We start from the raw sequence: 23987 nt of genomic DNA on the forward strand, positions 1-23987 counted from the left end.
TCACACAAGATCACATTTCCCATGGGGGAAGATCTAGAACCCAGATGAAAGTCGATATGACCTGGGGACTAATCGGGGCTGCTGATTTGATGTGGTAACCAGGTGTCCCAGGCTTTTCACTGGACTGATTTCCAAGGCCATCTCGGGAATATTTTTTCATAACCGTTTTGTCTTGGAGGCTGGAGAGATGGCTCCACTCTACTTGGATGCCCAGGCACCATTCAGGCTCATAGCTGCTGGAAATGAATACAGCTTGATTTGTTTTGAACTGGTGGTGGAGCCAAGCACTTAGGCTCTGTGCAACTGCTTCTTTTGCAGACCGTAGCATGCTCCCTCCATTCGTGCCTCCCCCAGCCATCCATTCATTCAACAAACACACATTGGGCTCCAGCTAGTGTTAGGCACCGCGGCAGTTTCCAGAAACTCTATCTTTTGCCTTCTGAGGTTGCTAGAAGGGGTTTGAAGCTCCCCAAAGAAAAGACAGACCTGCAATAAATGAAGCCCTCACAATCTATTCTGTACCAAGAAGAGCCATCTAAAGAGGATGGTACCTATCAGATGGCTTCAGGCCATCTTCAGCTGGCAGGAACAGGTCCCAGGTCAGAGGGGGCGGACCGGGGCGGGGCGCGCGCCCGGTACCTGCAGTGGCCGCCAGAGGGCAGCCAGGGAGCGCGCCCGGCCGGGGCGAACCCCCCAGGTAAGTGTGGCTAAAGTGGGGCCGCCCCCCTTTCGGGGCCCAGTCTCTCGGGGCCTGTGTGTGTGTGTGTGTTTGGTTCCAAGATGGGAGCCAGAGCGCATGCAGCGGATGGCCCCGTAGCTAGAGCTCAGATTCTAGAGATGTTGGAACCCGAGGTGGGGACGGTCCCTGGTCACCGTTGGGGCGCGGACAGGGCCTGGTGCCGAGCTTGCTCCCGGGCTTGCTCGCCCTCTCTCTTCCATGCCCGAGACTCCGGGCTGTACGCAAGCTGTCCCGGGACAGCTCCGCGATCTGCTCCGTCACCTCGCTCTCACTCCGGGGATCTGATCCACACCCCGGGGGGTGGGTTGAGTCTCGTGCCGCCCGAGTGTGTCCCCGGCACGGGGCGGGGGCGGTCGGTGGGGGAGGGGCGCGCGGGCGGCGCGGACGGCAGGCGGCGCTGGGGCGAGCGCGCCCGCGAGCAAGTCAACAAGTGCGGAGCTCAGCGAGCGCGCACGTGCGGCGGGAGGGGCCTGCGGGTGGTGGCGGGCGCCGCTGTCCCTCAGGGCCCCTCCTGGTCAGGGTCAGGGATCCAATGCTTTCGGTGTTCGGTGTGTGTGTGTGTGTGGTAGTGGTGGGGTGTCCTTGACCCTGGACTTAGACTCAAGCCCACTGGTGGGCGTTCGGGAGTGGGAATCCGAAAGCACGTGGAGCCTTTTAGTGTGCAGGTGCAAGGTGGCAGCTCTCCGCCGTGGCGAACCGGTTCTGCTCCTGAAAACCCCTTCCCCGCTGTCATTCAGGTTTGGGGGAATGTTTCAAACCACATCGGACGCCGCCGTGCGCTCAGAATGGTGACACCCCAACCGGCTCCCAGGGTTCTCAGTCCGTTTGCTCACTCCGAGGTGGTTACCTCCCGCCTGGCTGCTCTAAGGCAGAGCGACCCGATTTTCCACCCGTGTGTTCGGCTACACTTTAGCTGTCGCCCTGGGAGAAGGTGGGATGCTGAAGGTGGAAACCCGATCACCGTGACATTTGAGCCCGTGGGATCCAGGTCGCTGTCTGTGGTTTTGTGCAGCGGGGAAGCTTTGATCCCAGAGGGCACGGGAGGGAAAGGGGCGTCCCTGACGCCCCAGAGTGGGAGCATCTTGGAGAAGCCAGCCCTGTAGTTCAGGGTCCGTCCAGCCCCCACCTGAAGAGATTGCGCCCTCCAGCGCTGCCTTTGTCAGCCACTTGGCGGCTCCCGTCTGGGGGAAAAAAAAGAAAAAAAAAGAAAAAAAAAAAAAAAACTGAACCGTGAGGTGAGCTGTAAGCTTTGCTCTCCCTGTCACATTTTCTCCACAAGTGAGCTCCGCACCTGCCGCCCTGTCCTCTCCCTAATCCCGCAGCCTGACTGCTGCCCTGCTACTTAGCTGAAGCTGCTAACTGGCTTTCCTGCCAGCCTCCCGCCCTCCTTTTCCCACTCCCTACCCATCCCCGGGTGCCCACTTTGCCACCTTCCTTCCCCACTGGTGATCTTTTTTTCCGTTTTGTTCTTCTCCAGTTGTTTCTTTTCTGAGCCCTCTTTCCTTGTTTCTGGTTTCCAGACCCAGTTCATGGCTTCTCGTGCAATGGCCTCGGAGAGGCTTCTGGGTCACACTGTCTAGTACTGTCCAGGCTTGCTTTGGGCTGCCCCACAGTCCCTCAGAGAGAGTCTGAGTCTGGACAAGTGTCTCAGACAACAGCCCTTCTCGTTCTGTAAGGCCACCCTTGCCTCTGAAGGGTCTTCCCACTTCTTCTGGGACAAGCTTGCCCTGTACTGAATCAGTGTAGGCCTGAATACAGACTTCTGCTGCCAGCCCCACCTCTAGAATGAGCGGCCCTTGACGCTTTCACTGGCTCCTAAGAACTCCTCTGAGTCTCTGGATTTCCTTAGACCTTTCAGGGTTCCGCTCCTTTGCTGAGTTTACAGGCTCTCAGTCCTGGCACTGAACCTTCTCACTTCCCTACACAGTCCCCTTGTCCTTCCCTGTACTGCCTGGCTCAGGTGCAATGGCCCGAGAAAACTCAATGCCCCTGCGTTTGTTTTCCAAATCCCACTGGTCCAGGACCCCCTTTCCTGGCCCTGTGTTTTTATCCACTGCTATCATGCAGTTCTCTGATGGCAATGTCTTCCTCCCCCCTCCCCCCGGAGTCTTAGCATTGTGCATCCTGTAAACTACCCCCAGATTTCTGAGAACTCTCCATCTCATGACCCGGAGCCCTGTTCAAATCAAGTCTCCCTCCAGGAGTTACTGATTCTTCCAGCTTCAGGGCCTTCTGCCTCTCTGGGCTTATGGGTGGCTTGGTTTCAGGGTGCTCTGTGCAGTGTAATCTCAAGTGTTCTCTGCTGTTAGCGTCTTAGCCGCAGTAGTACTATCCGAGTGGCCATTCTGTGTCCTGTGTTGGGCAGTGTACCAGGGTCCAGGTGTTCTTGAAGTACCCAGAGAGGTGGATATCAGGATTATCGTCTTCTTTCTGCCCATCACGATACAAACTCAGAGAGGACCTGAGACCTGTCTGAATTACACAGCTTGCCATTGGGCAGAGCTGAGATGGAACTCAGTCCGGCAGTCTCAAAGGTGTCTTAAGATATAAGGGTTTGTTGTTTATCCCAAAAGTGTATTCTTCCACGTCTCCAGTGTCCCCTCAGTGTCTGATCCTGGTGTGCAGGGCATATTGGTGGCTTGGGACTTTCCTGGACTCTAGGAAAAAAATAGCAGACAAATGGGTAACGGGATCCCTGACTCCAGAGGCTGTGACATCAGTCAGGGCTCCCTGGAAACATGATGTTGTCCCATCTGGCTTTAGAGTTAAAGAGTGGAGAGCTGTATGGGGTGGGGGTCCCCTTAGATCTGCCCTCCCAGAGTTTCCTAAGTGCCCAGCCTCTAAGGACACTTCCAGTGGTCCTTCTGGAACCTTCAGCTAAGTTTCTTTAGAAGGCGCCCTTCCCTTCTGTTGCAGGCCACTGTCATATGAAAATGAGCTCCTGCTGTGAAATCCTGTTACCATAGCAACCAGTAGTACTCGTCCCAGCCCTCCTGCTCCTAGGTCTCTGCACTGTGTGCATGGAGGGGCTTTTTCTGTGTTTGCTGCCTGGAGAAATTAAGTATTCCCCTTCACGTTCTTTTTGTGTAGCTATTAAATTCTTTTTGCCTCTTCAAACCAGTGGCTTCTGGCATCGTGGGTGTCCCAGCCGGTCACCAGGCAGCTTGCTCGCCATGGTGATGACCCCAGGGTGATGACCCTGGTTTAGGTCATCTTTTGAGTGATACCCACTACTCATGCGTAAGAGTAAGAGCTATTCTGCTTCTCATCTTGGATGCTTGTCAGGAAGAGGTAAAGCAGGTGCTCGAGGGGTGGGCAAGCCAGTCTTCTTCAGTTGTCAGAGGCCTGGTTCACAGATATGACCTAGAACAGGGCATCTCAGAGGTGGGAAGGGAGGCAAGGATGCCTTTGGCAGCGGCCACAAGCTATTAATATAGACCAAGTGTGGGCCTGGAGAGATGGCTCAGCAGTTAATAGCATGGCTGCTCTTCCAGAGGACCAGGGCTCAATTCCCAGCACCAATATGGCAGCTCAAAGCTGTCTGTGACTGCAGTTCCAGGGGATCCAGCCCCCTCATACAGACATACATGCAGGCAAAACACCAGTGCACATAAAAATAAATAAATCTTTAAAAATACTTAAAAAAAAAACAAAAGCAAACAAAAAAGAAAGAAAAAGAGAAAGAGAAAAATACGGGCCAAGAACTTCCAGATGCAGTTTTCTTATTTAATTCCCAGCCAAGGAAAGTTAAAAGTATTACTATTACCCCCATTTTCCAGGTCAGAAACTGATGCCCAGAGAAGTAGCATTTGTCAGGTGACGCACGGTCCGTGATGGAAAGTTTGTCCTCTGTGTCTTAGCCCTGTGTGGTGCGGATAGACAATGAAAGACTATGATTTAAGAATGAATGGGGGAACTGGAGAGGAACAGACCGGCTTTCCTAAGAGTCAAGACCTAGAGCAGGTGTTTTCAACATTGTATAAGTCTCTCCGAGTGGACAAGTAGCTACAGTGGAAAGGAATGTTACATTCACACAGGCGCTGTTAAATAAATTCCAGTTAAACTGGAAAGGACTCAGAGTCCCCAGCGGGACTGGAAGTAGAAGGGGGGGGGCAAATGTAGGTATTGGAACTCCGTTGCAGTGAGAATGGGCGCTCCCCAGCCGCAGCTGCACCCTGAATGAGTCACACTGGCTGAAATCTGAGGCAGCTGTAAGTCAGCATAGTGCTACTCCAGAGGCAGGAGGATAGCTGAAAAACTGCTGTGTTCCCCGGGCTGGCCCTGAACTCGGGTTCAAATGGTCCTCCTGCGTCCGCCTCATCTGGCCTTTTTTTAAAAATCTGGTTGGTCACATGTTTTGTCCATGCTGCCAGATCCATCAGTCCCCACCCCACCCCACCCTGTGGTGCTGAGGACAGGGCTCAGAGCCTCATCAAAGAAAGGAGTCAACATCTGAACTGGACCCTAAACCCAGAATTTACTCGTGGGGCTTGGTGCATCCTTCCCTGTATGTATTATATGTCAATAGAATGTTCTAAAACAGAAAAGGGGCTGCCGTGAGCCTGACGCTAGGGTGTGGTGGACGCAACGCTCTCTTCCCTTATAGAAGGCTCACACACCTGTCACCTCACTGACTTTTTCCTGGAATCTTGGCTTTTCTGTGACAAGCAGGAGGTGACTTGAGAATGGACTTCCAAGTTCTAGAAGGAGTTGGTTTGGGGGTTGAGGGAGAGCCGGGGTTAGTTCTGCTCATGCCCCTTGCATGGCACTGACTATGCCAGAGAGCTCACGTAACTAGCAGGTAGCTACTGGGCTTGGGCACTGTCCCCGTTCTGCTCCCTGGATGGGCCAGGGGTGAGTGAGCGAGGGCACGTGTGTTTCCATTGGCTAGTTGCCAGGCATTGGGTCTTCCTGGGTGTTGCAGCAGCCCCAGCCCAGACCTTGGTCTTCAGCAGCGAGCTGCCAACAAAAGAGCATCGCAAGGCCCGGGCCGGCTGCAGAGCCCAGCATGTGCACTGAGAGCGCCGCTCTGTTCGCACTGCATTTCCATGCTGCTAAAAATACCAGCGCGCCTTATGTAAGACTGCAGGTACCGTGTAGACGCCTTATATAAAAGCACTCCTCAGACCCTGGCCAGTCAGCTGCATGTCTCCATGACCGTTGTTAGGGCACAGTTATGAAGCTGGGGGTGGGTTTACCTGTCAAGGAAGAGAGCTGTTATTGGTGCCCTGCCCTGTCAGCAGTGTTTCTGCCTCATTCACAAGTTGGTGTGTTTGTGTCTTTGGGTGTGGCCCATCTGAGCAGTCGGGTTGATGCTAAACTCTGTGAGATTTGCCCTTTCTCTGACTCCTCTGGGAGTCCCTTTCATCATGACTAGGTAACCTTTTTGATTTGCCTTGAGTGCTTATGGTGATGGGGACAGCCCATCTTATTGGTTGGCCATGATTTAATAGGAAGAAGAAACAATAAAAACTAAGGTATACAGTGCTGGGCCAAAACCAGGGAGAAATTTTATAGGGGTCTGACCTGTATGCCCATGGGTCCTGAGGCTTGGACAGGGGGATCTCTGTAGGTGTGTGTGTGTGTGTGTGTGTGTGTGTGTGTGTGTGTGTAGGTCAGAGGAAAGCTTATGGGAGTTGCTTCTCGCATTTGTGTCCTGGGATGGAACTTAGACTGTCAGGCTTGGTGGTGAGTGCCATTGCTCGCTAAGTCATCTTGCAGCCCTAGTTGAATTTTTGAAGCAGCGTTTTGCTTATGTAGCTCAGGTTGGCCTGGAACTCACAATCCTGCAGCCTCAGTTCCTAAGTGTTTTGATTGCAGCCATATGCCTCCATGGCATGCCTAGGCCCTGGGTTCAATCCCCAACCCTGTAAGGCAGGCGAGGGATAAGGGGTGGGAATACATGGCGGCTCTGGCACAGCCTCTCTGCATGCTGTAAGCAGTGGAAAACCATATAGCTTACTGGAAGCCTGGTGGCAGACCGGGCACCTGAGCTTGAGTTTTCGTACCTTGGAGTAATGTGCAGCCTGAGAGGCGGTAGGCCTTTGCAGTACAACACGTGTAAATGCTGTAGGCATGTCCAAAAGAGAGAGGACAAGTGATCAATGTCATCTAGTGCCTTTGTAGAAATATACATATAGGGGCTGGGCAGGTGGCTCAGCAGTGAAGGACACTTGCTGCTCTTGTAGAGGACCTGGGTTCGCTTCTAGGTACCCGTATGGTAGTTCACTGTCTATAACCATATGTAACTCCAGTTTCAGAGGATCTGATGCCCCCTTCTGGCTTCATGGACACCAGGCACACACACAGTATACATGCAGACAAAACAGACATTCGTGTAAAATAAAAGTCAATAGTAAAAACAGAAATAATATGTAGCTCAGTTGTAGACCACTTGCCTAGCATATTCAAGGTCCTGGGTTCCATCTCTAGCACATATGTGCTCTCTCCACTAATATATATGCACATATATACATATATATATATAGGAATATAAATGCATGTCCTACATGTGAAAGAAAATAAGATCTAGTATAATAACTACTATCTACAGGCCCTGCACACATGATGCAGACATACATGTAGGTAAAACACCCATACATATATATATATATATATAATAAAAAGAATGAAAAATGTGTTTTTATGTGTGTATGAGCCTGCAGGAGTTTATGTGCACCACATATGTCCATGAGCCCTAGGAGGCTAGAAGACATCAGCAGGGCCTTGGAGCTGGAGTTACAGGTGCTGTGAGCTACTGAGTGGGTGCTGAGAACTGAATGTGGATTCTCTATAGAAACAGCAAGTGCTCTTAACTACTGAGCCATCTCTTCAGCCCGTAACTTTTCTTTGCTTTTTTTTTTTTGAGACAAGGTCTCAAGTTGCTCAGACTGGCTTCAACTTTGCTAAGTAGCAGGGGATGACCTTGAACTTCTGATCTGCCTTTCTGTATCCCAAGTGCTAGGATTATAGGTTATAGGCATGCACTATGCTAGGCTTATTTAATGCTAGAGAGTGAAGGCAAGGCTTCATGGATGTAGACAACCACTCTAACAACGGGACTACATCCAGCCCTATGTCACCCAACCCTATACTTTTAATTTAAAAACATAATTTTATTGAAGTCATGTGTGTGTGATAAGAATTCAGACTCAGCCCTTTGGGCGTACCAGGCAGACTCTACTACTCTACTACTAAGTTCGTCTCTGACGTATGTGCATTACAGAGTTCGTCCATTTAAGAGCATGTCTTAATTAGGGATTCTATTGCTGTGAAGAGACACCACGACCACAGCAACTCTTATAAGGAAAGCATTTAATTGGGGTTGGCTTGCAGTAGAGAGGTTTAGTCCATTATTATCATGGCAGGAAGCATGGAGGCATGCAGGCAGATGCTGGAGAGGGAGCTGGGAGTTCCACATCCGATCTGCAGGCAGCAGGAAGAGAGAGTGAGCCACCGAGCTGGCTTGAGCTTCTGAAACCTCCAACCCCCAGTGACACACTTCCTCCAACAAGGCCACAACTTCTCCAAGGCCACACTTCCGTACGGGTCTGTGGGGGCCATTTATTCAAACCACCACATTCTACTCCCTGGTCCCCATAGGCTTGCATGTCATAATGCAAAATGCATTTAGTCCTACTTCAAAGTCCCCATAGTCTATCACAGTCTCAAATGTGTTTAAAAGTCCAAAGTCTCTTCCAAGACTCATGGCATCTCTTAACTGTTACCCCTGTGAAATCAAAATGAAAAAGCAGATCACACATTTCCAACATATAATGGCACAGGATACACATTACCATTCCCAAAGGGAGGAAAGGGAACATAGTGAGGAAAAGCTGGACCAAAGCAAGACCTGGAACCAGCTGGGAAAACTCAAAGTCTGCATCTCCATGTGTGATGTCAAAGCGCTCTTCAGATGTCCAACTCCTTCAGCTTTGTTGCCTGCAGCACACTTCTCTCTCTTGTTCTGGTTCCACCCCTGTTAGCAGCTCTCCTCGGCAGGTATCCCTCAGCTCCAGCATTTCAACATTTGGGGTCTCCAAGGCAATCCAGGCTTCACAGTTTCATACAATGGCCTAAGGAACACAGGTGGCATGGCTCTAACCCCAGCTCGAGGGACTGAAGGAAAGTGCTGAGTTCAGTTTCCAGCCTGTGCGTGGTAGTGAGCAGGCCAGCCTGGGATACAGCCGGCGCCTGTGGCAAAAACCGAAGAGCCAACAACAGAACTTAAAACAGTTTATATGTTCACTTCTTCAGAGTGTTGACTGGCATGTGATGAACAGTTTTCTTTTAGTTTGATGTTTTTCTTTATTATTGTTATCATCATTGTTATAACAGAGACTTAAATGTTCATGGACTGACTAAATGTCTGTGTTCCCCAGAGTTCATTGTAAAGACCCTATCTAAGTTAGGATTTCTATTACTGTGATAAAATACCATAACCAAAAGCAACATGGGGAGGGAGGGGATAATTTCAGCTTAAGTTTCCAGGTAGCATTCTATCACTGAGGGAACTCAAACAGGGCAGGAACCTGGAGGCAGGAACTGAAGCAGAAGCCATAGAAGAGTGCCGCTTACTGGCTCTTTCTCAGCCAGCTTGCTTGCTTGCTTGCTTGCTTGCTTGCTTGCTTCCTTCCTTCCTTCCTTCCTTCTTCCTTCCTTTCTTCTTTCTTTCCTTTTTTTTATTTTTAGACAGGGTTTCTCTGTGTATCCTTGACTGTCCTGGAACTCACTCTGTAGACCAGTTTGGCCTCAAACTCAGAGAAATCCACCTGCCTCTGCCTCCCGAGTGCTAGGATTAAAGGTGTGCACCACTGTGGCCCAGCTACTTGCTTATAGCACCCAAGACAACCAACCCAGGGGTGGCATCACCCACAGTGAACTGGGCCCTCCCACATCAACCATCAATCAAGACAATGCACTGCCTGTCAATCTGGTGACTGTCATTTCCTCAATGGAGGGGCTTTCTTCTCTAGCCAGCGAACTGTCCAGGGCTTCTAACCAAGTGCATGCAGTAAGGAGTTCATAATAAGCCCTGGAAGGTGGATCCTGTTCTTCCTGTTCGTCCTGTTCTTCCTGTTCGTCCTGTTCTTCCTGTTTGTCCTGTTCGTCCTGTTCTTCCTGCATTCCCAGCATTCCTGAAGCTCTGGGCCCTGCGTTCAATGCTCTTTATCAGAAAGAAAAAGGAAGGAGGGATGGGTGAAATGAGGGTCAAGCTCCTGTTGGGTGAGATCCAAGGAAGAGACAGCAGAGAGCTCTGTGCCTCTGGCTTCCATACCCCCTCATGACCCACCAGAAGGTCCTGAAGACACAGGGAATGTAGCCATCTGTCCCCCAGGATGTGAGCCCTCAGCAGGAACCCAGTCAGCAGGCTTCTTGACCTCAGACTTCAATGTCCGATTTACGCCCTCCATCTGTGTTATGGAAGCCCAGGCAGACCAGCACACGTGGTTCCTATGGTTGGATCCATTGTCCTTCCCCTGTTTCAACAGCTCTTCCTTTGCTTTCGGGTTGAAAGGTTGTCCCTGTTCCAAGGTTGGTTAAGTATTCGCCGCCATTTTCTCCTGTTTCTTTCTGTTCCGTGTTTTCTCTCCAGTTCTGTCAGAATTTATTTTGGTTTAGAATGGGAGGTTAGACTCTTCCTAGATTTTATATTTGAAATCTCATTAGCCACAAGACTGGCCTGTTAACTTTCGCTCACAGTATTTGAGGGCTTTCATAGCCCAGGTTCCGGACTCTATGTCACTCCTACAAGCCGGTTCCAAAGGCTTAAGATCCACACTTACCACAGCAGTGGTCTGACTTCTGGTACCAGTTTTCTGAATTGATAGCGTTTCGGGTTGCTTCAGAAAAATATCCAACAAAAACCACTTAAGGTTAAGGAAGTTAGCTCACGGTTTGAGTTTGCAGTCCATGTTGGCGGAAAGGGAGTGGCTGAGGAGCATGAAGCAGCTGGTCACATGATATCTGTAGGCAGAAACATGAAGTGATCAGTGCTTGGTGCTCAGCTAGCTTCCCCCCCCCCTCTCTCTCTCTCTTTCTCATCCAGGACCTGAGCCTAGGGAATGTTAACACCCACATTTGAGAAGGATCTTTCCACCCCAGTTAACCCAGTCAAGGTGATCTCCCACAGATGTGCTCAGAGTCATCTCCGTCATAATTCTAGCGCTTGTCAAGCTGACAGGACTGTATAGCCTGTATGAGTCACACTGTTAAAAATTCAAGGTATAAAAGGCAGGTGTTGAGAGTTTCCTTCCTCCCATATCCCTCAGCCCCCGGGTGCAGTAACCAGGGCTACTCCATCTGACAGGTCCTTTCCCCTTTCTTCTGACTGGCATTGAAAGTCAGCTTTACTATAGGAAACAAACACGCAAGTGTCTGGGTTTTCTGTTTTTTCCTTAATCTGTCCTTTTCCCTCCTCTGTTACTTTTATTTTTTGTTGTTGTTTTTGTTTTGAGACAGGGTCTCACTGTGCAGTTCAGGATGGCCTGGAACTCACTGTGTAGCAGATCATGGCTCTCAACTCTGTCCTCCTGTGTCTACTTCTTAAGTGCTAGGATCACAGACATGTACCACCATGCCTTGCTTTACTGTTGCACTTTTATTATGACTTTATGTATGTTAATGTCTGGACATGCAAACCCTTGTTCTTAATTTCCTTGGTTATGCTTGCCTGTGTATTCATTATTCTTTATGAAGCCCTATGATTGTTTCATTGCATTTTCTAAAAGTATCATTAAAATCCCATTTGGAATTGCATTTGTGAAATAATAAATAGGTAGAGTTTTCCAGTCCAGGAACACAGTCTTTCTTTAAGTCGTGTCTTCTTTCTATCATCTCCTGTTATTATTGTTTTTAATGGAGGCGGTGCACATTTCTTCTTAGGTGTTTTAAAGACAATTTGAAAATTACATATTTGTTCAGCATGTGAATGTGCAGGTGGCTCCGCTTTCTATCATGCGGGTCCCAGGGATCGTACACAGGTTTGGTGGTCAGCCTCTTGATTCATCGAGCCATCTTGCCAGCCTCAAGTTTGTAGGTTATGTTGCTTTTGGTAATGGAGTGCTTTTTCTCAGCTGCCCATTCAGCCCTACCTCCTTTCCACTCTCTCTCCCTCCCTCCCTCCCTCTCTTCCTTTTTTTGGTGCTGGGAATGGAACCTAGGACCTCAGTTTACTACTGAACTATCCTTCCATCCTCATTTTCTTGGTGATTAAATATTTTTGAAATAAAAGAAAGTTACTGATTTCTTTTTTCTTCTTCTAAGTCTTACTATGTCACTTAGGCTGGTCTTGAACTCACCAACTCAAGGTTTCTTCCTCAGCCTCTAAAGTTGCTGGAACACAGGTACACATCACAGTGCCTAGGTAGAAGTTATTAATTTTTAAATAGCTATCAAATACACATACATACACACCAGAGGCACACGGACACATGTGAGCAGTTTGAGCAGAATGATAAGGCAGCCATGTACCTGACCGACTTTACACACTGATTTTGTACCGCTCCTTAAACAGATTTGCCCACCCTGCCTCCAGGGGACACTCTGGCCCTAATGTATTTAATCATTAACTGCTCTTTATAGCTTAACCACATAGGTTTATAGCTTTATTGTCCTGTTTGATTTTTGCATGCATTTAAGCTTTTGTAAGTGGAGCCATACATAATCCACTTTCCTAATAGCCACATGGTGTGCGTGTGTATTGTGGGGCTTACCCACTACTTGCCCATTGCTGTGGTTTCTTCTGTGACTCTTGGTAAAATGTCCACCTTATTTGTCCCTTCCACTTGCAGATGGACACTGGGCTGTTCACACCCTCTCAGGCTATGGCCAGCATTCTTTCCAAGTGCAAGTTTCCCTGGGCTGTTGTTCCCAGGAATGAAGGACAGACTTCAGCTTGAAGTCTGAAGCTCCGGGTGTGCCTCTGCGTCCTCCCAGTCCTCCCTGAACTCACATTATCCATGCCTTTAGTTCCTGCCGCCTGGCCTGGCGCGCTGACCTCTCGTTGGTTAGTGTAGGGGTGGCGTGTGTTTGTGGGGTGTGTTTCCTCATTTACTCTCCTGCACTTTCCTTTACCTCCCACCCCACCCGCTTTAGATTTACATCTTCACACGTCCCATGGTGGCACTAGCCGACACGTGCTTCTGTGTCGCAGAGTCTTCTCTGGGATGTGGCTTTCCACTGAATTAGTAGCACCCTTTGAAGAATCAAACAGTTGGGTTCTTGGGTGAGCCTGCTCCAACCCTTGTTTCTGGTCCTGTTCTGTGGTTTTGAGGCTCAGATCCCACCATTTGCACAACGCTGCACATATAATAAAGTCCCCAAACCTGGCTTGTCCCTTCCGACGAGCTCAGATAGAGGAGACTTTTTATTTGTTTTTTTATTTTTGAGATGAAGTTTCATTTGGTACCTCAGGCTGGTTTTAAGCTCATGAGCCTCCTTAATGCTGGCATTGCAAGTGTGGGCCATCATGCCTGGCTTCTTTTGTAGGGTTTGCCTCTGTTAGGAGCTGAATTGCTGGTTCCTAGGCTAGGTGCAGGAGTGTGTGTGTACTGTGTGTTCACATATGTGCTTGCATGTGCACAGATACAGAATCTGATGTCAGGTACCGTTCTCTTCCACCTCCACTAGTTATTGAGACTCCGGCATCCATTCCACTCTAGGATAATCGGTGGTTGCTGGGGATTGAACTGAGGTCCTCACTCTGGCACAGCAAGCCCCTTTGCTTGCTGAACCATCTTCCCAGTCCGACTACTTTACTAGTTGAAGCATAGCATCCACTCAGGAAGCTGCAATGTCACCAATGTACTGTGGATCTCATTTTACAAAGTGAGTGTACCTCTGAGGCCGTCTCCCAGGTCATTGAGGGACCTTGGCCCCCACTGTAGTGCATCCCTGGCCTGCCCCTGAACTGAGCCCTGGCTTGGTAATGCTGGCATGGGGAAGATATTGGGGCTGATATTCCCATCATAGCAGCTGATGAGCTTGGGACTCAGCGCATTGCAGTCTTCAGGGTGCCTGTTTTAATGTCAGAATCATTCGTCTTCCCATGGATAGCTGAACTACAACATGCTTCTCTAGGAAGTTTGTACATTTGTCAACCCAACTTGATTCCTGTTGTTTACAACTAAAGATCCCTGTTGAATATAGTGTGTCCAGCTGTCAACTGGAACTAAAGACAATGGAATGTGTCTCTCACATCGCTAAGGGCTGACCATAAATCAGTTGCCTAACAGTTGATTAAGATCAAACCTGAAGTTTTTTATTTATCTTACCCTATTTGAGTCTCTCTGTGTGTATGGCTTGTGTTTGTTTGTTTGTTTTATGTTTGATGCTGGGGAGTGAACCTAGGGCCTTCTACATGCTAGGCAAGTGCTCTACCACTGGACTGTGTCCAGAGGCCTATGATTCTATTTGGACGGTTGTTTTCTTGGGGTGACTAGTGAAACTCTCAAGCAGGCAGTCTCTTAGTTAACTGGAGGGGCTGGAGAGATTGCTCAGTGGTCAGGGCACTTGTTCTTACAGAAGACCTGGGTTCAGTTCCCAGCACACACATGGTAGCTTTCAACTATCTGTAACTCCAGTTCCAGGCCATCAGACACCGTCTTCTGTCCTCTATGGATACTAAGTGCACATATGGTGTACACGCATGCGCAGAAGCAAAACACTGATCACATAAAATAAATAAATATAAAGGAGAAAAGAGTTAACTGGAGGCTGGCTTTGAATGGTAGCACACATCTTTACTCCCAGCACTGTAGAGGCTGAAGCAGGTGGATTGCTGTGAGTCAAAGGCCAGCCTGGTCCACACAGTGAGTTTTCAGCCAGCCAGGGCTCAGCAGTGAGACCCTGTTCTAGCTCCCAGGTCAGTGACCTACAACCACTCCAATTCCAGGGGACCTGACACCCTCTTCTTTGCTCTGTGGGCACCTACACACACACACACACACACACACACACACACACACACACACACACACACCAGACACCCAGAAACTCAAATAAAATATAATCTTTTTAAGAAGAAAGTTAACCAGAAAAGTTTGCAGCCAGCGGGAAAGGATTGGTGGATATTCTTGTCTAGTGTGTGCAAGCCCTGGGTTTGATTTTAGTCTCCCTCCAGTGTCCCCAAAAGTTAGTGGCAAACTGTGTTAAACATCTGGTGTTGGTGTTTTGGGGGTTCCCCTGCTCCTTACTTTAAATTCAGTTCTGAGTTTTGAGGCAGTGTCCCCTCAGTACCCTGTGGCAAGCCGATGAAGAGCGCTGGCTTAGTTTAGCAGGAGAAGTGGAGGAGGAGCCTGTGTTGTTTTCCAGACTCCAGTTTGGGGAGCCTAGGTTCACCCCTCTCGCTCCCTGATAGACAGCATATTAGGTGAGGGTGTGTTAGGGTCAGGGGACAGAAAGCCAGGGTTCCAGACAAAGCAGTTCCCCCACCATCACAGGGACTGCGCGTTCTAGAAGGTTCCTGTCTATATTGCTGTGCTCTGAGCACAGTCTCATCCGAAAGTAAAAAAGGAAATGAATTCTCTTCTGGTTTCTTTCTTTCTTTCTTTCTTTCTTTCTTTCTTTCTTTCTTTCTTTCTTTCTTTCTTTTTCCTTTTTTTAATGTCATTGACTCACACAGATTAGTGACAGGGAACGACCCACTTTCAACTGGTCTCTGAATTGTCACAGTGCTTGTCCTTGTTAATGTCAAGGTCTGGGAGAGTATTTGATCAAGGGGAAGGGACCACGGGTGAGGCTGGCAAAGGAAAGGTCAGAGATGGATGTGACATTATCTCCAGCCCCCCACGGTAAGCAGCCCTGGCTGTCTGGCAGCTCACACAGATGTGGTTCCAGGGTTCGTTCCCCAGTCCCTGATGGTTCCTTTCAGAGCTGGTTGCTGTGGTGACCTTTCTAATTCTGCTGCAGGGCCTCCTCATTTTCCCAAATACTTCTTCAAGTCCCTTGCCCTCAGTTTAAGCACAAAGACTTCTCTCCCCTTGCTTTGACCATATACACTTGACTTGAGCTAAGCAGCGGCAAGACATAATTCTCAGGAAGTCTCTGCCACCGTCCCTGTGGGCAGTTATATGCACACATCACAAACCCCGTGCGTTGCTCATAAATGGGGGGAATGTGTTTCTCATCATCCTGGAGGCTGAGGGATTTAAGACAAAAGGCCTGGGCAGATTCCGTAAGTGGCGAGAGTCCCCTGCCTGCTTCATAGACAGTGCTTTCGCACTGTGTCCACACGGCAGGGAGGGCCACTGAACTCCAGAGGGCATCTGGGGCTTTTGTTGTTGTTTGCTTTTGGGGGGCCCTGGTGGAAGGGGTGAATGAAATCTAAGGTTTTACTGAGATAATCCAGCTCTGGGGGGGGGGGGGGAACGGACCTCTTTATTTGTTTAATCCTTTCTCCTGTGTGTGTGTGTGTGTGTGTGTGTGTGTGTGTGTGTGTGTGGCACTTATAGTCTAGAATTTGACTTTAGGTGTCTTCCTCAGTTTCCTTTCATCTTATTTCCTATTTTTAACTTTTCCTTTTATTTTTCAGATTATAATATGATTACATTATTTTCCCTTCCCTTCCTTCCTTCTTTCCAACCCCTCTCATATATTCCTCCTTGCTTTCTTTCAAATTCATGGCCTCTTTTTTTCACTAATAGTGTTGTTACATACATATATGTGTATGTATATACATACATATTTCCAAATACAACATGCTCAGTCTATTTAATATTACTCCTGTGATTCTTCAGGGCTGACCATTTGGTGTTGGATAAGCAGGCGCTGTGCTCTTCCCTGAGGAAGACTTTCTCCCACTCTTAAAACTCCTTAGTTGCCTGCACCTCTTTGTGTAGGGCTGAAGCCTCATGAACTTTCCCCATCCACTTTGGGCTGTCCTTGTTCAGCTCATGTTTAGACAGTCATGTTGGTGAGACTGTATGGCTAAAGCTTCTGATATTATTAGAAGACACCATAAATTCCCTGATCCTCTCCCCTCTCCTCCAGAATGTTCCCCTGAGCCTTTGGTTAGGGATTGTGCTGGTTAATAAAATGGTAACTGTAGGTTCTTCTCCAAGATACATGACTTTGCTAGCCCTTCACAGTTGTCTAGGTTTGCAGTACCAGGCATGATTTCCCTCTTGTTGAGCAGGTCTGAAGTCCAACTAGAGAGCTGTTGGTAACTACCATGTTGTGTGCGCCACTACTGCACCCTTAGCGTGTCAAGTGAGTCACATGAGTAGGACTGTTGGTTGCTTCCCTTCTTTGGAAGCTTGCACAGCACCAACTTGTACCTTGAAGCTAGTCTTCAGGTCAGTTCCATTTCAAGAACCTCTGTGTCTGAAGTGATGGTGTCTTCAGCAATAGGGACTTGCTTTTTACTTCTGAGGGACAGCCAAGGGCAATAGCAATAGGCAGTACAAGCAATCATACCCTTAGCAAATTATCTTTTAAAAAGAACCCTATAATACATGATTCTGTGTGTAAATATAGATGTATAATTTAAATGAAATTTTATTATCTGAGCTGACAGTGCTCCCTAACAAAACCACCAATGCCAGACATGAGCAGCTGCCTTTTGGGGCTGTTGGTTAAGTTGTCCAAGAGACACCCAAAGCACCTTAGTTTTTGAGATGGGGGTCTCTCCCTGAACCTGGGGCTTGTTGATTTTGCTAGACTGATTGGCCAAGAACCCCCAGAAATCCTCCTGTCTCTGCACTTACCAACAGTGGGGTTACAGATGGGCTCTGCAACTCTTTGCTTTTTCTCGTGGGTGCTATTATGTTTGCGTGCCAAGTGCTTTACCAACCCCTGGGGCATCTTTTGTAGGATCATTAATCTCATCATGAGGGCCCTACCCTCATGGTCTGATCACCTCCCAAAGACCCAGCATCCTAGTACTGTCGCTTAGTGGTTCAGATTTCAATGTGATCAGAACCCAGCAGTTTGTCCGGTACGACTACAATGGTGGACATGGTGGGTGTGCCAAAGTCACTTCTGTAGGTTGTGTGCCCTGTGGGGACCTCATGTGGAAGACAGCTTTGGCCTGAGTGGTTTATTGTGGCAGTTTGCTAACAAAGGAAGAGGAGTGCATGGAGTACCTTGTTTTAATCTTTGTCTTTTCCATTTTTTGGTCTTGTTTTTCGAGGCAGGGTTTCTCTATATATCTTTGGAGCCTGTCCTGGAGCTCGCTCTGTAGAACAAACTGGCCTCGAACTTACAGAGAGTTACCTGCCTCTGCCTCCCGAGTGCCGGGATTAGAGGTGCGTGCCACCACCGCTTGGCTCCTTTTTAGTGTTTTATGGTGATCACTTTTGTTTGGGGAGACAGGATCTTGTGAACCTGGCTGGCCTGGAGCTTATAGTCTTGCTCAGCCTCCCTAGTGCTGGCTATAGGGATATACACCATGCCTGGTTACTATGGTTTCTAAGTGGCCGGGGCAGTGATGTCCCTGGAGAAACAACTTTTACGGTTGTGTGCAGAAGTGCCCTGTGGACTGGTCTGGCCTTAAGACACTGCCCCCCCACCAATCCATCTTAAGTTCTGGTGTCAAGAGGAAGTGAGTCACTCTTGGTAGAATGATCAGGAAATATTAATAATTCAGCACAATGGAATAGTTGAGAATTGCAGAGACTCCGCATGGAGTTGAAACTGCCATTGTAGACTTGAAAGTCCCCATCCAGCTCACACAGTGAGGCCAGACGGGGAAGAATAGGCCAGGGGGCAGCCAAGATGAACTCTGCACTGTGCTGTGTCCAGAGCCTGGGCCTGTGTGGTAGCTGAGGACAGTCAGAGGCATGCACCATGGCCTCCACTGCTGTAAGAGAGAGCACTGTGTGACACTGTCAGCTGTGAGCACTTCTAACAGGTGCAGAACAGGGACCCTTAGGGTGGATGTGGCCTGGGGGACACATAGCGAGTGGAAACAGCCAGAAGAGCGCACACATCAGAAGACTCCACTGGAAATGGAACCTGCTCGGGGTATATGAGTCGAGAAGAGATATATTTGTAAAACATGACAGGCAGGGGTCCCTGCAGCCATTTGCAGGGGCCACCAGAGGGTACAGGATCCCAGCACTGGCTGTCTCAGGACAGATGCTTAGGAGTGAAGAGAACGAAGCCTCTGTGGGAAGGGCTGGACTGGAGGGGCCTGATGCTCTGGTCTGGTGGTATGGGCAGTGCGAGCACAGTTGAGGGGTCACAAGAAGAGGGCCCCGCCTAGAACTTTCACCTTGGTTCTCTTGCTTTCATTCTCAGCGGCCCTCTGTGAACCCCAGCTTCACAGCTGACAACGGGGTATCCGTGGTATTGTGGTAGGCATCACGAGAAATCATATACAACAGTTAGAAGAACTGCTCCATGCCATGGGGGTGGCTTGTGTTAGTATCAGGGTGTCCCTAGCTTGCCCAGGAATGTCCTTTTGCACCTGGGATCACTGTGAATGGGATTCATGCTCAGAACCACCTCTGTCTGATTGTAAGGGGTGTCACATGGCCTTAGTGCTCACCTTGTTTCTGGGGCGGCCAAGCGCTCTGAGTCAGACATGATGCCCAGCTAAATCATGGAGTTTCCAGAGTAGTCTCTTCAGCTTGGTTCCTGGTTTTTTTTTTTTTAATCTTTGTTTATTTTTTATAACATTTAGCCCCCAAATTGCCTTTAGCCTCCCTCGAAATAGGCAGTTGTACATTTGTGCGGCATAAGTACATTCCCCACCACGTATTCACTTAATAGAAGTGAGAGAGCCGCCTGCCCGTATCCTGTTTGTTATACCTCAGAGGCGGTATAAGCAGTAAAAGCTCTGCCCTTGACCCGGGGAGGGTGTGCAGCCTTCCCCACACCCACATTCAAACCTACAGCCCTGTGCATTCTGTGTGAACTTCCTGCCAGTGAGTTTTGTTCCCAGCCCCAGTCCAGTCTTGTCCCTGTAGTATGCCTGGCACCATGCTAGGTCCTTAGTAGATGCAAGACTGCTGTTAGGGATGCAGTAGCAGGATCATAGAATTCTGGGAAGAGGACCCTGTGAGCTCTGCTAATGTGTTCTGGGAACATGGACCATAGGCTGCTGGGTTGGGCTTCTAGGGTGGGTCTGGGGACATCCCAGGGGAAGGATATGGGAGCTTAGGTGGCAGGGACTAACTGGGGGTGTAGGACGGCCTGGGGAATCAGTCTGTAGCCCTATGGAGCTATATGAAGGCCCCACAGACAAGGCGTCCTAGGACAGTCTCCCAGTCTGCAGGCTCCCCAGCGCAAGTGTCCTGGTCATCTCATGCTACAGGAGTGTAGTACAACCACCCGAACCTGCTGGCTTCAGCCAGTGCTTATTTCTCAGTCTGGGAGTCAAACGAGCTGTCACCGATCTGGGCTGTTTCCAGTGAGCTCCGGTTGACTTTGTAGTGTGACTGGGTTTAAAAAAAAAAAAAAAAACCTATCCCATGTGACCAGTGACCACACAGGGCCTGTCTGACTTGGGGCGATGGGATCTGAGTGCAAGGAGCTAACTCAGTCACACAGTATGTCAAGTCATTGCACGCATCATATTCACGAGCATCCCATTGGCCAAAGCAAGTCACGTGGCAAACCTGAAGTCAGGGGACAGGGAAGTACATTTCCCACTAGAAGACCGCGTCAGGACGTGGCTATTTAGTATTGTTTCAGGAGTGAAAACTTGAATGCAGTAATTCAGCCTCCTCGGTGGTGGGGTGTCATTCATTCCCTGAGTAAACATTTCCTGGGAGTCCTCAGTGTGCCAGGCTCTGTCGCTGCCAGGGGGAGAGATGGGTCTTTCTTGTCTTCAGGAAGTTAGAACACACTGACAGCTGCATCTGCCATTCGTCACTTAGCTACACTTGAGATCATCACTACAAAGAGGATTACAACACGAGAGACTCCAGCTGTCAAAGAGCCTGGCCTTGTCTATGGGAGAAGAGATGGCTGAACTCAAACTGAATAGTTCAAGTTCCTGAAGAATTAGGGAGGAGCAGGGTGGTGGTGGTGTTTGCCTTTCATCCCAGCACTCAAGAGTTAGAGGCAGGTGGATCTCTGAGTTCAAAGCCAGCCTGGTCTACAGAATGAGTTCCAGAATAGTCATGGCTGTTTTACAGAGAAACCCTGTCTCAAAAAAAACAAAACAAAACAAAAAATTAAGCAGCAAAGTTGGGTCTGCTTGTACACACTAACCACTCTAATGCTGAGGCAGGAGGATTACAAGTGCAAGGTTAGCCTGGGCTACATAGTGAGTGAGACCCTGGTTCAAAAAAATGTATGTGATATAATAAAGTCAAAAAAGAAAGAAAGGCAAGTAATCCTTAGGAAGTTTATACTGGGCTAGCAGGATGGATGGCTCAGAGGGGCATCTTGCCACCAAGCCAGGTAACCTGAGTTCAGTCCCCAGATGGTGGAAGGAGAGAACTGATCCCTACAAGTTGTCCTCTGGCCTCTATGTGTGTATGCACACATGTAAATAAACAAATGTTTTATAAAATAAAGCCACAGGAAATGTTTAAGAAGCTTAGTGCTAGCCAAGCTGACCTTCAAAGTGAAGGAATGGCTAAGGGGCTGGAGAGGTGGCTCAGTGGTCAGGATCTTCCAGAGAACCCAGGTTCTAGTTCCAAAACCCACGTGGTGACTCACAACCATGGGCAATTCTGGGTCCAGGGAATCTAGTGCCCTCTTCTGGCCCCTTTTGACGCCAGGCCCACTTATGGTGCACAGACATGCATGGAGGCAAAACACACATACACCTAAAATAAAAAATAAATAAATAACATGCAGGAGAAATTAAAACATTTCAGATAACTTATTTTTTAAAAAAAAAATGGGTAGCCAGGCGGTGGTGGCGCACGCCTTTAATCCCAGCACTCGGGAGGCAGAGGCAGGCGGATCTCTGTGAGTTCGAGGCCAGCCTGGTCTAGTTCCAGCTAGTTCCAGGACAGGAACCAAAAAGATACAGAAAAACCCTGTCTCGAAAAATCAAAAAAAAAATGGGTAGGGGCTGGAGAGATGGCTCAGAGGTTGAGAGCATTGCCTGCTCTTCCAGGGGTCCTGAGTTCAATTCCCAGCAACCACATGGTGGCTCACAACCATCTATAATGGGGTCTGGTGCCTTCTTCTGGCCTGCGGGCATACACGCAGACAGAATATTGTATACATAATAAATAAATATAAAAAAATTAATAATGGGTAGTAGGGGGGCTGGAGAGATGGCTTAGCAGTTAAGAGCACTGGCTGATCTTCCAGAGGACCGGGGTTCAATTCCCAGCACCCACATGAAAGCTCCCAACTCTCTGTAATTCCAGTTCCAGGGGCTTTGATGCCAATGCACATAAAAAAAGTTTTTTAATTAAAAAAAAAGAGAATTGGCTGGGTAATGGTGGCATGTGCCTTTATTCCTGGCACTTAGGAGGCAGAGGCAGGCGCATCTCTTGAGTTTGAGGCCAGCCAAGGCTACACAGAGAAATCCTATTTCAAAAAACCAAAAAAGAAAGAGAAAGAAAAAAGGAAGGAAGAAAGAAAGAAAGGGAAGATTTGAGAAAATTTGTGATTAGTAGATAAATCCTGTAAGAAATTCTAAACTGAATCCTTGGGCCGTGTTATAAAGGATACTACAGAATGACTCAAATCCATGAGAGAAGATAAAGAACATGTTGCAAGACATAAATACATTTTGTTTATAATTCTCCTATCTGATTAGTAGAACCAATGTATAAAGAAATAATTATAAAACTGCTAATAGGCTTATGCCATAAAAAGCTAATTTGTGTGACAAGAATAGCCCAGGGAAGAGGAAGGCAAGAAAATGAAGTCGTGTTCCATTCGACGGGGCAGGTTTGAGAAGTCATTGCTAGGCAGTTCATCAGGGTGCAGACATTATGGGGCATGGGCCCTGAGTTTATCAGTTCATCAGTGTGCAGACATTATGGAGCATGCACCCTGAGTTTATCAGTGTGCAGACATTATGGAGCATGTACACCGAATTTATCAGTGTGCAGACATGGGGCATGCGCCCTGAGATGGCTACAGTCTCACCAGGTCACCTGGCTTCATGAGACGGCTGTGGTGTGTGTGGTCCATGTTGGCTGAAGCAACATTATGCAGCACGTGACTGTGTAGTGGAGCAAAGCTTCTGTATTTTATTGAAACTCAATCAGTGTTAATCCAAGCTAGGTGGTTGTGAATTAAAATGTTAATTAAACGAACTGGGGATGTGGCTCAGTGATAGAGAAATTGCCTATCATGTGTATGGGCCTGGGTTTGATCCCTAGCACCACACACACGCACACACACACACACACACACACAGTAATTAGAATTATAATCTCGTAACCAGCTAGGAATTATCTTAAGATGTAATAAACAATGGTTAATGAACAGTTAGGTTAGAAAATATCTAACAAGGGGCCCAATTAGATGACTCAGTGGTAAAATCCCTTGGCTCAAGGCCTGACCACCTCACTTCAGTCCTCACGGGTGGAGGGAGAGAAACAGTTCTTGGGAGATGTCCTCTATCTGACCACCACATGCTTGCCATGGAATGCATGTATGCATGTGCAACTGTGTACGTTCACACACGCATATACAATGCATGAAAAAGAGAGATGAAATGCCTATAAAATACCAGATAAAATAAACTTTAAGACAAAAACTGTGACTGGGAACGTAGTGCAGTGGTGGGGTGCTTGCCTCGCATGAACAACATCTGTACCATGGCAGGGCTGGGAGTGGCCAAGGCTGGTCAACACCTGTACTGTGGCAGGGCTGGGAGTGGCCAAGGCTGGTCAACACCTGTACTGTGGCAGGGCTGGGAGTGGCCAAGGCTAGTTACTAGAGGGACTAGGAAGATGTCTCAGTGGGTGGGATGTTTGTGGTACAAAGATGAGGGCTTGAGTTCGCTCCCCAGCACTCATGTAAAAGCTTGGCATGGCCATGCATGCCTAGAACCACAGTGCTGGGTGGCAGAGAAAGGAAGATCTTGGGAGTTCACTGGCTTTGCCTAAATGGAGAACTTCAGGTTCAGCGGGAGACCTTCAGCCTCAAGGGAATAAAGTGGAGAACATTAGAGGAAGACGCTTGATGTCCTCTTGGCCTCCCCATGTGTGCACTTGTGTGTGTGTGTGTGTGTGCACAGTGACTTGTGCACACACACATCACACATACATCATTACTGAAGTGAATAAGGACATTTAAGATGCTAAAAAGTCAATGTATCAGGAAACTGTAACATACATACACACACATATACATATACATACATACATATATATATATA

At 48.4% G+C, this 23987-nt stretch overlaps 1 protein-coding gene across 4 annotated transcripts in view; it reads left to right on the forward strand.

Annotated features, from left to right (window-relative positions):
• Positions 1 to 644: 644 nt before the first annotated feature.
• Positions 645 to 23987, forward strand: part of Rph3al (rabphilin 3A like (without C2 domains)) — a 140192-nt gene continuing 116849 nt past the window's right edge. For all 4 annotated transcript variants that reach the window (XM_050128853.1, XM_050128857.1, XM_050128859.1 and 1 more), the window contains exon 1: positions 645 to 697. The gene's annotated coding sequence lies outside the window, so the exon portion shown is untranslated. The remainder of the gene's footprint in view (positions 698 to 23987) is intronic.

Source organism: Alexandromys fortis, unplaced genomic scaffold (assembly GCF_014885135.2).
Source record: "Alexandromys fortis isolate MF-2015 unplaced genomic scaffold, M_Fortis_MF-2015_v1.1 scaffold_80, whole genome shotgun sequence".
In the NCBI taxonomy this organism is placed as follows: domain Eukaryota; kingdom Metazoa; phylum Chordata; class Mammalia; order Rodentia; family Cricetidae; genus Alexandromys; species Alexandromys fortis.